Below are 15205 nucleotides of genomic sequence, written 5' to 3'. Positions count from 1 at the left end.
TTTTATTCCACATGCTTCTGGCTTCTGATGCTCTGCCCACCATAGGCCCCAAAATGATTTAATTCAACAATCATGACCTGAAAATATGAGGGGAAAAAAAACTTTTCCTCCTTTTGTTCACTTCAGATTTAGGCATAGCGACAGATGGCTGATAAACAGTCTTTATCTGTGTTCCATCCCAGTTTCCTGCCCAAGATGCCACATTTCATAGTTAGGTCCTTTACTAGGAACTCTGGGTCTGGACCATGACTGCTCCTCAGACATCTTTGACAGGTTTGGGTTATCATTCATGGTCAGATATTTCGTAGATTGGGTATGTTTCCTACAAAAAAGCTTTTTGTATTACTCATCTTGTTCTGTGGGTGATGGGAACCTGGTAGAACATTTGGGACTTGAAGTAGTAACTCAAATAGTTCTGGTGTGGGCTATAGCTACTAAGCAGGCAGGCTTGTGCTGATTTCAAAATCAAGCATTCTGATCAAGACAAGACAAACACTAAGAATAATAGAATTTATAAAAGTGAATGATGGAATAAAAGAAAGGATGTATACTAATTCTGTGGGAACTGGGGACAAAATGCAAATCTTGGGCTTGAGATGACTCAGCAGATAAGGGTCCTTGTTGTACAAGTAAGGGCTTCAGAGGGCCTAATTCACCTTACCTTTGATTTCCCAGCACCCATGTAAACATCTGGGTGTGGCACATATGCCTGTAACCCCAGTCCTGTGGTGAGCAGAGATCTGCGGATTGCTGAGGCTCACTTGTCAACCAGAGTAATTTAAGATCACAGGAGATCCAGGTTGCAAGAGACTCCTTCCCAAGGAATCTAGCAGCTGAACAGTAGAAGACACCCAACATTCTTCTCTAACCTCCTTACGGTGCCCATATCTGCATACATATACATACACCATACCACACATACACATGCAAAAAGAAAAGGCTACTTTCAGGAAAGTGCCAATCTTCCTAATCATCTAAACAGAAAAAAAAAAAAAAAATCAAGCTATCCACAAAAGTGTAAGAATTGAAAGTTTAACAAAATATGACAAAATCTGAAAGTAACAAGTCAATAGATGCAATCCAGGTAAACTCAGCTATTAAGAGGAAAATAATTTGACTTAAAGCAAAATTCAAACCAATTTTGTATGGAAGATACCGAAGATAAAATGATTCAGGAAGGTTAAAGATAAAAGAAAGTAAATTGCAATGATCCAGGCCTGAAGAGATGGCTCAGTAGTTAAGGCGTTTGCCTACAAAGCCAAAGGACACAGTAAGCCAGATGTACAAGGTGGCGCATGCATCTGGCGTTCATTTGGAGTGGCTAGAGACCCTGGAACACCCGTCCTCTCTGTACCTCCCTTTATCCCTCAAATAAATGAAGAAATAAAAAAGGGGCAAGAAACCAAGAGAACTTTGAAATTCTCATAAGTGACGCAAAAAAGTACTTAAAATAGAACATCAAAAAAAGGTCAATTATGGGGCTGGAGAGAAAGCTTAGCAGTTAAGGCACTTATGGGCGGGACCCAGGTTCTATTCCCCAGTAAGCCAGATGCACAAGGTGGCACATGGGCCTGGAGTTCATTTGCAGCAGCTAGAGGCCCTGATGCACCTATTCATTCTCTCTCTACCTCTTTCTCTCAATAAATAAATAAAAGGTCAATTATCAATTCTCCAAAAAGTAATCTTTTAAATGTAACATAATTTCACACCTAAACAAGTAAAAATAACCAGGAAAGTTCTATAAAAAACAATGAAGACAAGCCTCGTGGCATTACAATATGTATTCTACAATAATGTTTTTATTTATTTGCAAGCAAAGAGAGAAAGAATGGGCATGTCCGGGTCTCTAGCCACTGCAACGGAACACCACATACATTTGGGTCCTAAGGAATCGAACACCAGGGTGGTTAGGCTTTGCAGGCAAGCGCCTTAACCACTGAGCATGTCTCCATGCCTGTATTCCTACAATAAATAAAACATGACATTGGCAAACAAGCTGTGTGACAATTCGGTTTTTAAAAATATATATAGAAATACTCTAAACAAATATGGTGGAGGATCACTCAGTAAATTGGGTTGAATCAACTCGTAGCTTCCTGAAGAAAAAAATTGTGATCTACACCTAGAAATTTTTAATTATGACCTAACAGAAACCATGGAACATTTTTAGTTTTTATTCTTTTTTGTTTTGGAAAGGGAGGGGGAGGGGCGGTGGATTCCACTCCCCCTCCCCATGTCTCTCCCGCCCGCAGGCCACCGCGGCAGGAGGAAGAACGCGAGAGACGGAGAGACCCGCGCCGGGACCCCCGCGAGGACGAGAGACCCCTCGCCACCCCTGGCCCCCCCCGAAAACCCCGTCCCGGCCGGGACGGATGAGGGGGAGCCACCCCGGCAGGCCGAGGAGCGGACAAGGCGCCGAGGTGGGGGGGACGGGATGACCCCCACCCGCCGATCTCTCCCCTCCCGGTGGCGGAACCGACTCCCGGGGAGCCGCACCCCACGAGGGACGCGCACGGGTCCGGGTCCGTGAGGGCGCGTCCGGAGGAGGAGGCGGTGGGTGGCCGTCCTCCCGGCCGGCGGCAGCGAGCGAGCGACAAGCGCGGCCTCCGGGGCGAGGATCGCGGGCAGCGGAGCGCCGACGGCCCGCGACACCGCGAGCAAGCGAGACCGACCCGCTGGCTTCCACCAGCTCGCGGTCCACAAGCACCACGGCTGCGAACGGCTTAGCGGCCGGTTCAGTATCAGAGCGTTGGTAAGGTGCAGCCAGTGTACATTACTCAGGGCGGGTGTCTGAAAGATAAATTTTGCCTAAGCGGGGGCCAGAAAGATTGTTAAGAGCCACAGGTTGGGATATCATGCCCAGAGGCATTGCTCCCCCCCCCAAAAAAAAAATAACTGCAGTTCCCGCAAAACCTATCCTGCAACTCCACTGAAGAGAGGCACCCCTGCGGAATGGGGGCAGGGAGGAGGGAAAAGATGATACCAACACACGATGTGTCCATACAAAGTACGTTTGTTCTTTTTTCTTTGGTTTTCCGAGGTAGGGTCTCACTCTAGTCCAGGCTGACCTAGAATTCACTATGTAGGTTGCCCTCGAACTCACGGTGACTCTCCTACCTCTGCCTCCCTAGTGCTGGGATTAAAGGCGTGCACCACCACGCCTGGCACAAAGTATGTTCTTAAAAGGGGAGGGGGCAATTTCACAGCATGTGTCAAAATTATAAAGGCAAATCTTTTGACCCAGAAATTCCACTTCTAGTAACTTATTCTATGGTTATACACGTTTAAAAAAAAAAAAAGATAGGTACGAGTTATTTATTTCACCATTATTGGTAAGACCAAAATATTACAAACAACTTAGGTTCATTATTAGAAGACTTCATTGTACTATTGCATGACAGTGAAGAAAGGAGGGCTGGAGAGATGGCTCCGTGGTTAAGATGCTTGCCTGCCAACCCTATGGACCCCTGTTCTATTCCCCAGCATTCATGTAAAGCCAGATGCACAGGGTGGTGCATGCATTTGCAGTGGTTAGAGGCCCTTGAAACACCCATTCTCTCCTCCTTCCCTCTCCTTCCCCCCCATTCTCTGACTCTTAAATAAATAAATAGTATTTCTACATGACAGATTGATATATCTCCAAGATATATCAGAAAAATTGAGTATGTTACCTTAACACCAGTGCTTACAGTATCACATAATTTTGGTTTTGTTGTTCTTAATTTTTCTAGGCAGGGTCTCACTCTAGCTCAGGCTGACCTGTAATTCACTGTGTATTCTCAGGATGGCCTTGAACTCACAGCGATCCTCCTACCTCTGCCTCCTGAGTGCTGGGATTAATGACGTGCGCCACCATGCCCAGCTCAGGATTACATAATTTTTTGTTGTTGTTGTTGATTACTACCCACTGATTTTTTAAAATATTTTATTTTTATTTATTTATTTGACAGAGAAAGAGGGAGAGAGAGAGAATGGGCACGCCAGTGTCTCCAGCCCCTGCAAACGAACTTCAGACGCATGTGCCCCCTTGTGCATCTGGCTAACGTGGGTCCTGGGGAATCAAAACTGGGTCCTTTGGCTTTGTAGGCAAACACTTAACCGCTAAGCCATTCCTCCAGCCCTCCACTGATTTTTGTTTCCTGGTCAGCCAATGTAGAACATTTGGAAAGTGAAAAACAAAAAGCAAAAGGGCAAAACTAACAATTTGCTTTTGGTATCTTTCCTATACACACAGACATTTTACATGATCTGTATAATTTTTTGTGCATGTGTGTGTGTATCCAGGTGTGCATGCACATGTGTGTGAATGTGTGAAGGTTAAAGGTCAACATCAGATGTCTTGTTCAATCACTCTTCACCTTATTTTCATTTATTTATTTGAGAGAGGGAGAGACAAGAGCAGAGGTAGATAGAGAAAGAGAAAATGGGTGTTCCAGGGCCTCTAATCAGTGCAAACAAACTCCAGATGCATGCGCCACCTTGTGCATCATGGGTATGAGAGAATCAAACCTGGGTCCTTTGGCTTTGCCAGCAAGTGCCTTAACTGCTCAGCTATCTCTCTGGTCCTCCACCATATATTTTGAGACACTGAACCTAGACCTCACTGATTCAGCTAGACTAGCTAGCCAACAAGCCTTAGGGATCCTGTTTCTGCCTCCCTGGCAATGGGATTATAAGCACATGTTTTAACACTTAGCTTGTTAAATGTTTTTATATTTTATGTATTTATTTGAGAGAGAGAGAGGGAGGCAGATACACAGAGAGAATGGATGTACCAGGGCTACTAGCCACTGTAAACAAATCCAGATGCACATGCCACCTTGTACATCTGGCTTTATTACATGGGTACTGGGGAATCAAACCTGGTTCTTTGCTTTTGTATGAAAGTGCCTTAACCACTAAGCCACTCTCCAGCCCTACTTAGTTTGTTTTTTGTTATTATTTCTTTTTTACTTTGATTTATTTAGGAGACAAAGAGGCAGAGAGAATATGAATGGGCATGCCAGGCTCTTCAGCCACTGTAGAGGAACTCCAGATACATGTGCCACCTTGCGCATCTGGCTTATGTGGGTCCTGGGGGATCAAACAAAGGTCCTTTGGCTTTGCAGGCAAATGCTTTAACTGCTAAGCCATCTCTCCAGCCCCCCTACTTAGCTTTCTTAAACAAATATTTTATGTATGTATGTATGTATGTATTTGTAAGCAGAGAAACTGGATGTGCCAGGGCCTCTAGTCACTGCAAATGAACTTCAAATGCATGTGCCTCTTTGTGCATTTGGCTTTACGTGGGTACTGGGGAATCAAACCTTGTTGTTAAGGTTTGCAGGCAAGCACCTTAACCACTCTCCAACCCATCACTTAGCTTTTATGTGGGTGCTAGGGATCCAAACTCAGGATCTTCCTTTGTTCAAGTACAGAGTCCACAGGTAAGGAGTCTGAAAAGATGGCCCTGACTAAGGCTACTTCCTTACATACTCACAAGAACTCTGTGCAGCAGGTAAACTTCTCATCTTTATTTTCCTGCTCAAGATGGATCTCTCATGGCTGCATGAATTATCAATTATGATGCAAGATTTTTTGATGCTCAGGGAGGGCTTATGGACCCCAACTTTTGGGCCTTTCTCTATTTTAACAATTGAAAAAAAAACAGACTCTTGGAAGTTGAGTTTATTTAGGGAGAAATTATGAATTATAGTTTATTTTAAGGGAACTGTAAAGATTCAGGGAGTAAACTAGCTGAAAGACTTGAGCCAGAGAATTTTCCTTGCCCAGGTGGAAAGAGAGGGAAATAGGAGACACACCCACACATGGAAGGCCAAGCATAAGAAACAAAAGATCTCCTTCAAATAAGAGACCAGAGAGGATTAAGAAATAGTGAAAGACTCAGAGATCAAAGAAAATGCATACATGTAATTAGAGTGCAGAGGTAGCCCAAAGTATGACACAGAAGGCAGGCAGAGAAGTACCCACGCCAAGATAGGTACTCATGGACTGGAGAGGAGAGATGGCTCAGCAGTTGAGGCACTTGTTTGCAAGACCTATCTGCCAGAATTCCATTCCCCAGTGCCTTTGTAACGCCAGATGCACAAAGTGGTGCATGCATCTGGAGCTCATTTGCAGCAGCTAGAGGCCCTGGCATGCCCATTCTCTCTGTCTCTGTACCTCTGCTTGCAAGTAAATAAAATAAAATAAATAAAGACCAGTACTCTTCCCTTACCAGCCAGGCTGGTCCCATATGCTTGTTTAGACCCGGTCACAGGACTAAAAGAGAGGGGTGGGCCATACGGGTAACCGCCTTTATGTACCAGACATCCAATTAAGGGTGAGCCTTGTGCATAAAGAGAGGCTCAGTTGGCTCATGGACTCAACCTAGGAGGGATCAAGAACGGGTTGGTTCATGGACTCCAGATGCTGGCCCAGAGAAGCTGAGCTTAGGAAAAGCAGGAAGTTCCTTTGGGGCCATCTTGGATGAGACCTGATCAGATGAGAATGGCAACTTCTTGTTCCGTCTTTGGAAGTAAATGCCTGAAAAGAAGATGGCTTTCTCCTATCTTCTTCAGTCACACATACCATCAGCACTCTTCCCTACTACTGGCTCCTGTGGAAATACTTTCACACTATCTCTGCTCCCTCTCCTATTTTCCCTCCCACTTTCTCTTCTTCACATTCTTCCTCTCCATTTTTCTCTTCTCAGTGCTGGGGATTGAACCAAGGGCCTCACAATGCTCGGCAACTTCTCTAACAATGGTAAACTACACCCACAGCCCTTGAACTTTCATCTTTTTCTTTTGCTTTTAATTCCTGTTATTTTCCTTTTCATTTCTGCTTGGTTGTCTCAAGCTGGCATCCTTCTCACAGAGATCCTCCCGCCTCGGCCTCCCCAGTGCTAGAATTAAAGTCATACACCACCATGCCTGTCATTGTTTTAAATTTTTTGTTTGCTTTTGTTGTTGTTTTTATTTTTCGAGGTAGGGTCTCACTCTAGTCCAAGCTGACCTGGAATTCACTATGTAGGCTCAGGCTGGCCTCAAACTCACAGTGATCCTCCTACCTCTGCCTCCCAAGTGCTGGGGTTAAAGGCGTGCGTCACCATGCCCGGCTTGTTTGCAATTTTAGTATTGGAGAACAAACTCAAGACCTTGTTCTAGACAAATGGTCTACCACAGAGTTTATTTTAAGACCTAGGGTCTCTGTTTAGCCAGACTAGCTTCAAAGTCAAGATCCTCCTGCTGCAGTCTCCCAAGTGACAAAATTATAAATGTGCACCACCACACCTAGCTTTTCTCTTTATGCCTAGACTGAGATGTGATCTTTATACAAATGCACACCTTCAGTAAGCTTCAATAAACATATAAATTGATATAATGACCACCACAGTCAAGATTAGCACATTTCTGGGTGGGGAGATGGCTTATTGGTTAAGGGGCTTGCCTGCAAAGCCAAAGCACCTAAGTTTGATTCCCCAGGACTCACATAAGCCAGATGTAGAAGATGGCACATGCATCTGGAGTTAGTTTGCAACGTCTGGAGGCCCTGGTGGGCTCATTCTCTCTATATTCGTCTCTCTCTTTCTCTCTAAATAAATAAATAAATAATAAATATATTTTTTTAAAGATTAGCGCATTTCCATTGCCCTAGAAGGTTTCTCTGTGTCTCTTCCTTCTTGGTACTTCCTGCAAGCAAGCCCCTGGCCCGGAGATCCAGTGAGAACAGCAACCATGAGATAAGTATCTGTTGATACGGAATAGACTAGTCTTCCCTAGAGTTTCAAACAAATGGGTTCATATAGCCTGCTCCTGTTTTGGGGTAGGCTTCTTCCATTTTTCATCCTGTTTTTGAGGTTCAACCATGTTTTTATTGCTGAATAGTTTTGGTTGTACTTCACAATAAAAAGAACAAATCATAGCTGGGCGTGGTAGCACACAACTTTAATTCCAGCACTCTAGAGGCAGAGATAGGAGGATTGTCATTGAGTTCAAGGCCAGTCTGAGACTATATAATTAATTCCAGGTCAGCCTAGCAAAGAGTGAGATCCTACCTCAGAAAAAAAAAAAAGCAGAGCAAATCATAATATATTTGAAATTAATGATAAATGGTATGTAGATACATTAAAGCCTTCATTCACCCATCTATCTTTTCAATCATTATCCTCATGCAACAAAAATATTTTAATGCTTTTTATGTGTCAGGAAATGTGCCAGCCACTGGGTAAATGTAGACTACAAACTGGGTAGGGTGGCACATACCCATAATTAGTACTCAGGAAGCTGAAGCAGGACGATTGCTTTGAGTTGAAGGCCAGAGTGGACCACATAGCAAGACCCTGTCTCAAAATGAAAGTAAAAACAAATATAAACAAACAAATAAATATAAGCTTCCCACCAAGCTCTGGATTTTTGTGCCAGATTTTAGTCTTTGGACCAAAGACAATTTGAGGCAAAAATACAGCAGCAATCCTATTTTTATAAACTTTGGGTCCATGGCCAATTTATCAATGTGCAGTCCACTCAGGGTCTCAGTGGTCTTTGCAGACTTTATGACTTCCATTCCTTTTCAAGAACAAAATCAAATGGCTGCTACAGCCAAGGTAACACATCCTTGCTCAAGGCAAGAAGAACTAAACACAAAGGAGGGCCATTGCTTCTAGCTCCTTATGTTGCTTTTCCCAGAAAAGAAAGCCTGCCCAGAGTTCTTAGAAGATTCCCTCTAATGTTTCATCATCCAGAGCTGGGTCACATAGCCATCCATAGGTGTAAGGAAGCTTTTGCAAAGGGAAAAAGATTCATATAACTAATACGTATTATTCACCTTCTTCCTGAAGTTTTACCACATATATCTTTAGTAATCACATCTAAGTTTGTATCTGGGTTGAAGATCAGTCCAGTTACAGAAGGGTGGGGGCAATGGAATGATTCAGAATAAGAACAAAAGGTTATTTCATTGGTTCCTCCAGATAGGTTAAGTGAGTGGATCACGCCTTAAATCTCAGCACCTAAGAGGATGAAGTAGGCCAGCCTGGGTTATAGTTAGATCCCACCTCAAAAACAGACAACAAAAAACAGACCCCAAAATACCAGGCCAAATGACCTCAAACTTTCTTATGAAAATTGGTTTTACTCTTTTTTTTTTTTTTTTTGGTTTTTCTAAGTAGGGTCTCACTGTAGCTCAGGCTGACCTGGAATTCACTATGGAGTCTCAGGGTGGCCTCGAACTCATGGCAATCCTCCTATCTCTGCCTCCCTAGTGCTGGGATAAAAGGTGTTCACCACCACGCCCAGCAGTTTTACTCTTAAAATCACAGGGACATTTTTCTGTTTCTAGGCTGATTCTCAAGGGTCTCAAACTTAAGCTTAGGATTTCCTAGTCAAGGCTTCATGGGGGCCTAGACTGAAGTATATGGCATTCCATGACCTTTTTTTCTTTCTTTTGAGATGGGGTCTTATGTAGTCTAGGAGGGATGAAAATTCACTAGGTACCTAAGGATGGCTTTAAATTGCTGATCCTCCAGGCTCCACCTCCCAAGTGCTGGAATTACAGGTATATTGCATCGCCATACCCATGTGTGCAATGCTGGGTATTGAACTCAGGGACAGGCAAGCACACTTCCAATCTAGACACATCCCTGGCACTTCTATGATTTTTAAAAATTATTCATATATGTGTATACTTTTAAAAAATATTTTATTTTTATTTATTTAGTTATTTATTTGAGAGCGAGAGAAAGAGGCAAAGAGAGAGAGAGAATGTGGGAGTGCCAGGGCCTCCAGACACTGCAAATTAACTCCAAACACATGCACCATGTTGTGCATCTGGCTTACATGGGTCCTGGGGAATCTAACCTCAATCCTTTGGCTTTACAGACAAGTGCCTTAACTCCTAAGCCATCTCTCCAGACCTTTACTTTTTATTACTAATAATTTTTATTTCACTGCCAAAAGAAATAGTCAAAATTCAGTTTCTACTAAACTATTAGCAAAAATTTATATGCAGGGCTAGAGAGATGGCCTAGCGGTTAAGGCAAATGCCTGTGAAGCCTAAAGACCAAGGTTTTTACAATTTTTTTATTTATTTGAGAGTAACAGAGAAAGAAAGAGGGAGAGAGAGAGAAAATGGGAGTTCCTGGGCCTCCAGCCACAGCAAACTCCAGACGCATGCACCCCCTTTTGCATCTGGCTAACATGGGTCCTGGGGAATCAAGCCTCGAACCAAGGTCCTTAGGCTTCACAGGTAAATGCTTAACCACTAAGCTATCTCTCCAGCCCAGGACCCAGGTTTGATTCTCCAAGTCCCATGTAAGCCAGATGCACATAGTGGCACATGCATCTGGAGTTCGTTTGCAGTGGCTAGAAGCCCTGGTGCACCCATTCTCTCTCACTCTCTCTTTCTCTTCTTCTCACTACATAAATAAATTAAGAAAAATTTAAAGTTTCTATGCAAAACAATCCAGTATTCATACAGAAGACAATGTATAACTTAAAGCCAAGTTTTCCACTTAATAGACTCAAATGTTTTATTCAATCTGTAAAATGAATTTCACTGGAAGAGGTGTCACTGTGGGAGGATCCTGGGCCATAAGGTGCTACTGGGAGCAGATCTGAATTCCAGCCTAAAGGAAGGGAGAGTGCTTGAGCTCTGCCTCCGGTTCCCCATTGTATGTTTGCTTTTCGTGGTGCTGGTGGTGGTTTCTTCTCCCTCTGAGTGGATCTGCAAAAGGGGACAGCTTCTTCCACCATTATGGAACTTCCCCTGGATCTGTAAGTGTCAATAAATGCCATTCCTCCCATAACCTGTGTCTGGTCTGGAGGTTCATCTCAGCCATGTAGCTGGCTACAATAAATGCCCATCACCATTACTCTAAGTGTCTCATTTTCCACTTAGATGACTGGTCATTTTAAATCAACTCTGTCCTTCTCTAGTCTTGTCTCCATCCATAGCCAAGAAGACCTTAAAGGGGCTGGAGAGATGACTTAGCAGTTAAGGCATTAACCTGCAAAGCCAAAGGATCCCAGTTTGACTCTCCAGGACCCATGTAAGCCAGATGCACAAGGAGGCGCAACCATCTAGAGTTCATTTACATGGCTGGAGGTCCTGGCATGCCCATTCTCTCTCTCTCTCTCCCCCTCTTTCTCTCTCTCAAATAAATACAATTTTTTACAAAAAGACCTTAAAGCCTAAATCTGACCTCAAGTATCATCTCCCCCTCTCCCCTACCACTAGCTCTCCTCCAGCTACCCAGCCCTTCCATCAGTTAAATGTTCTCCCCTATGACAGGTGTTTTATGCAATTTAACCCTCTAACTAGGGGGATACTTTCTGTGGTGGTTGGAATCACATGTCCCCTATAAATTCATACACTTTGAATGCTTGGTCCTCAGCTGATGACAGTTTTGGAGGTGGAGTCTTGCTGGAGCAGGTGTGTTGTTGGAGCAGGCTTAGGGGAGTTATAGTCAGTGCCCCTCCCCTTGCCAGAGATTGGATCATCATCCTGCTGTTTGTTTCCCACCTGCTGTGTGGCAGAGGTGATGCCCAGCCTCTGCTCATGCCATGCTTTCCCCTACCAATATGAAGCTTTCCCTCAGTCAGCTCATACTTGAAGTTCAGTTGCTCTCTGTCTGTCATGGATGTATAATAATGTGAACCAGTTTCTTCCACCATGATGGAGCCTCCCCTGGAATCTGTAACCTGAAATAAACCCTTTCCTCCCATAAGCTGCTTCTGGTCAGGTGTTTGTCCAGCAATGTGAAGATAACTGAAACATTTTCCTTCTTCCTTCAGTTAACATTTATTCATATCTCAGATTTCTGCTAAGCATCACTTTTTTTTGTTTGTTTGTTTGCTTCAAGGTAGGGTCTTACTCTAGCCCAGGCTGACCAGAAACTTACTTTGTAGTCCCAGGCTGGCCTTGAACTCATTGATTTTCCCACCTCTGCCTCCCAAGTGCTGGGATTAAAGGTGTGCAACACCATATACCTGGCCTGAGCATCACTTTTTTTATATCACTTGGTTTATTAGAAACTCAAAAGAGTACAATTTCCAAAATTTTCAGACAATATCTTTAACATTTCCTCAGGTTGGTCAGATCTCACATATGAAAGCTGACTTTTAAATTCCAATTTAGTAACTGATGGGCTGTCCACATGCCTGGCAAATTTCAGTGAGGAGTGAACACTTCTTTACACATACTTGCAATGAGACAGTATCTAGATTCCTGAGCAAATTATTGTCTTTCTAGGACTGGTCCCCTGGATATTTGGGGACAAGACACAGGGTTTCTTAAGCTTGCAAGCTGCTTTCTTCTCCAGCGTGTGATTGGCTAAGAAGCATTAGCTCTACTTCTCTCTATGAAGTAGCGTATGGTAATGACACTTTGGGTCTATGTCCTACCTACGCCCTACCTTTTGTGAAAATGCAAATAACTGGGAAGGAAAAGAAAAGCATCACTAGCTAGCCAGCTAAAATGTTAACTTAGCAGTCTTTTTCATATTACCACTATTGCAATATTTCATATAAAAGTAACACACCCCTTTCAGGTTTTAACCTTCACTCACTTCTCTCAAGCTCTTTAATCTATCATAAAGCAAGGTAAAAATTTTCACATATACTTCATTGGTGAACCCACACCAACAAATTAACAATGCCAAAGATTTCCTTGATGAAATCACAAACTATGGAAGATTTGAAATAGTAAAAGTTAAACCCTGATACATTATTAAACTTATCTTTTTTACATATAAAAATAATACACAATGTGGGTTGGAGAGATGGCTTAGCAGTTAAGTGCTTGCCTGTGAAGTCTAAGGACCCTGGTTTGAGGCTCGATTCCCCAGGACCAATGTTAGCCAGATGCACAAGGGGGTGCACACATCTGGAGTTTGTTTGCAGTGGATGGAGGCCCAGGCATGCCCATTCTCTCTCTCTTTCTGCCTCTTTCTCTGTCTGTCGCTCTCAAATAAATAAAATAATACACAATGGGATATTTTATTCAACAATATACAATCTTAAACTCGAGAGAATATATGAAACTATTCTGTGAAGTCTGATGTATTTCACTATAATCTAGAACAGGAAGTGCAAGGTCTGTTCCTAGAGAAATCACCAGTAAGTGTGGTCAACCTCCAGGGTTCTGTAGGTTCCAGGCAGAGGAGCTGCTGCAGCCTTTTAAACAGTGTGGTCATTATAAAAGAAAGCCCTTAAATCTATAAGCAATAACAAAAAGACACAAACCAAATGAAAATGTACTAAAATTTAATCATCCATAAAAACTAATTTAACCTGACAGCAAAACATAAGAAGCAGTATTAGAGTTGGTTTAGTATGTTATATATTTTAGCTTTGAAAGCCATAGAAATCAATTATCCCAGTTTTTTCCCTATAAGGGACCCATTTTTCCAAAGCACTATGCACAAACAATCTTAATTAGAATACAATGACAGATGATATTTCATAATTTTTAAATATAAAATTTGAATTAAATCTCTTGAAAAAGTTATCTGCTGCAATCGGTTTGAGGGGAAATTTCATAATCTATATCATTACAGGTATAAAGTGTAATGGTTCAACTTTTTAGTGCTTGACAGGGAACAATCAGGATAAAAAGGTCAATATGAAATCATTTATTATAGTAGAAATACCTAATGTTTGAAATGCATCCATGCTCTTTTGTATAATTGTATTAGAGTCAAGTATATTTATTTTCACATCTGTTATAGCTGCTATTGCAAAGGAGAAATACTATCGTCTTATTTTCCAAGAGATATACACAGAGCAATTTTTTTTTTTCTCCAGAGAACTTGTGCAAACCAATATAAGATCTAAATTCTTTTTGTTGTTGTTGTTTTTTTATTTTTTGGTTTTTCAAGGTAAGGTCTCACTCTGGCCCCGGCTGACCTGGAATTCACTATGTAGTCTCAGGGTGGCCTTGAAGTCATGGCAATTCTCCTACCTCTGCCTCCAGAGTGCTGGGATTAAAGGTATGCGCCACCATGCCTGGCAAGATCTAAATTCTTCACATAATATTTAAAACAGAAAAAGCCTCCTCAGATGTATTTTTGAAGCCTGGAATGCTAGCACTTCCAATTAGGCAACAGTTCTTTTTTCCTATAATCTGCTCAGAGCTGCTGTGGACTTCGTATCTAGAACAGCAGACAGGATTTCTTTTTAGGCTTCTTCTTTTCCACTGGTGTTTTTCTATTTATCTGTCTGACCAGGTCATAAAATATCTCATTAACATTGATCTTTGATTTTGCAGAAGATTCTAAAAAGGCACAGTTGCACCACTGTTTTGCTAAATTCTGGCCTTGTTCTTTACCAACTACTATTTTCATTGTCCAGGTCACATTTATTGCCAACTGAAATCACTGGAACATCTTCTGTGTCTTTAACCCATAAAATCTGTTCTCTTAAATCCTGTAAGTCATTAAACGTAGACTGAACTGTAATTGACATTTTTAAAATTTATTTATTAGAGAGAGAGAGAATGGGCATGCAGGACTTCTAGTCACTGCAAGTGAACTCCAGACGAATGCGTTACCATGTTCATGTGGCGTACGTGGGACCTGGAGAATCGAACCTGGGTCCTTAGGCTTGGTAGGCATGCGCCTTAGCCACTAAGCCATCTCTCCAGCCCTGAGCTGTAATTGAATATATTAGTGCAAACCCTTGGCCATTCGTCATGTACAACTCGCTCATTGTAACTTGCTCTATCCCTGCTGTGTCCAGGATTTCCTGCATACACTGTCAACAATCTATTTCAGCTGACTTTCTTAGGAGTCTCCTATCCTTGGGTCATATTTTTCAACAAAAATTCTCTGAAAAAATTGAACTGTCAGAGAAGACTCAACAGCCTCCTGAACCAAGAACCACTAACTTGTACTCATGCATGATGTGTTCTGTTTAATACTGCCAATCCCCACCCCACCCCGGGCCCGCGGCTCCTCCACCTCCTCCTCTTCCTCCCTCCTTCTGGCCTGCTCCAGCTCTGCAGGCGGGGGTGGGGGGGCAGCCTTGGGAGCTGCCCTGAGCATCACTTAAAAAAAAAAAAAAATATATATATATATATATATATATATATATATATATATATATATAATTTTTTGTTTTGTTTTTGGATTTTTTGAGGTAGGGTCTCACTCTGGCTCAGGCTGACCTGGAATTAACTATGTAGTTTCAGGGTGGCCTTGAAAACTCATGGCAATCCTCCTACCTAT

General features: G+C 42.5%; 1 pseudogene; it reads right to left on the bottom strand.

Moving 5' to 3' along the window:
• Positions 1–14131: 14131 nt before the first annotated feature.
• Positions 14132–14879, bottom strand: LOC101605763 (annotated as a pseudogene).
• Between the last annotated feature and the right edge of the window lie 326 nt (positions 14880–15205).

Source organism: Jaculus jaculus, chromosome 1 (assembly GCF_020740685.1).
Source record: "Jaculus jaculus isolate mJacJac1 chromosome 1, mJacJac1.mat.Y.cur, whole genome shotgun sequence".
In the NCBI taxonomy this organism is placed as follows: Eukaryota; Metazoa; Chordata; class Mammalia; order Rodentia; family Dipodidae; genus Jaculus; species Jaculus jaculus.
The sequence above is the reverse complement of the archived record's forward strand: the minus strand, read 5'-3'. Positions and strand labels throughout refer to the sequence as shown.